Here is a 1,590-nt window from a genome sequence, read left to right as displayed (position 1 = left end):
TGATGATGATGATGATGATGGTGATGGTGATGATGATGTTGATGTTTATGGTGATGATGGTGATGATGATGGTGATGATGATTATGATGATGATGATGATTGTGATGATGATGATTATGGTTGATGATGATGATGATGATGATAATTATAATGATGATAATGATGATGATGGTTGAAAATGATGATAATCATGATGATGATGATGATGATGATGATGATGATGATAATGATAATAATGATGATAGTGTTGATGATGTTAATGCTGATGATGATGATGATTATATTGATGGTGATCATGATAATGATGATGATATGATGATGATGATGACGATGATGATGATGGTGATAATGATGGTAATGATGATGATGATGGTGATGGTAATGATGATGATGATGATGATGATGATGATGATGATGATGATGATCGTCATGATGATGATGGTGATGGTGATGATGATGATAGTGGTGGTTATGATGATATGATGATGACGGTGTTGATGATTATGATGATGATAATTATGGTTGGTGATGATGATGATGATGATGATGACGATGATGATGATGATGATAATGATGATGATAATGATGATGATGGTTGATAATGATGATAATCATGGTGATATTGATGGCGATAATGATGTTGATGATCATGAGGGTTGATGATACTGCTGCTGATGATGATTATTGTTGATGGTGATGATGATGATGATGATGGTGTGATGATGATGATGATGGTGATGATGGTGATTGTAATGGTGATAGTGATGATGATGGTGAGGATGATGATGATGATGTTGATGGTTGATTATGATGATGATGATGATGATGATGATGGCGATGGTGATGATGATGATGATGATGATGGTGATGATGATGATGATTATCGTCATGATGATAAAGATGATGGTAATGGTGATGATGATGATGATGGTGATGATGATGGTTGATAATGATGATGATGATGATGATGATGATGATGATGATCACGATGATGATAATTTATGATGATAATGAGGATGATGTTGGTTGATAATGATGATGATGATCAAAATGATGGCGATGGTGATGATGATGATGAGTATGATGATGATGATGGTTGATGAGATTGATGATGATGAAAATGATGATTGTGATGGTGATGATGATGATGAGTATGATGATAATAAGTATGATGGTGTGGTGGTGATGATGATGATGATGGTGATGGTGATGATGATTGTGTTTTTGATGATGGTGATGATGGTGATGATGATGGTGATGATGGTTATGATGATAATGATGATGATTATGGTGAATATGGTTGATGAAGATGATGAGGATGATGATGATGATAATGATGATGGTTGAAAATGATGGTAATCACGATGATGATGATGATAATGATAATAATGATAATCATGAGGGTCTATGATGATAATGCTGATGATGATGATGATTATGTTGATGGTGATCAAGATAATGATGACGATGTGATGATGATGATGATGACGCTGGTGATGATGATGATGGTGATATTGATGATGGTAATGATGATGATGATGGTAATGACGATGATGATGATGATGATGATGGTGATGATGATGAAGATTA

This window comes from Panulirus ornatus, chromosome 62, assembly GCF_036320965.1.
Source record: "Panulirus ornatus isolate Po-2019 chromosome 62, ASM3632096v1, whole genome shotgun sequence".
Taxonomy (NCBI): domain Eukaryota; kingdom Metazoa; phylum Arthropoda; class Malacostraca; order Decapoda; family Palinuridae; genus Panulirus; species Panulirus ornatus.
This window is presented reverse-complemented; position numbering follows the sequence as displayed.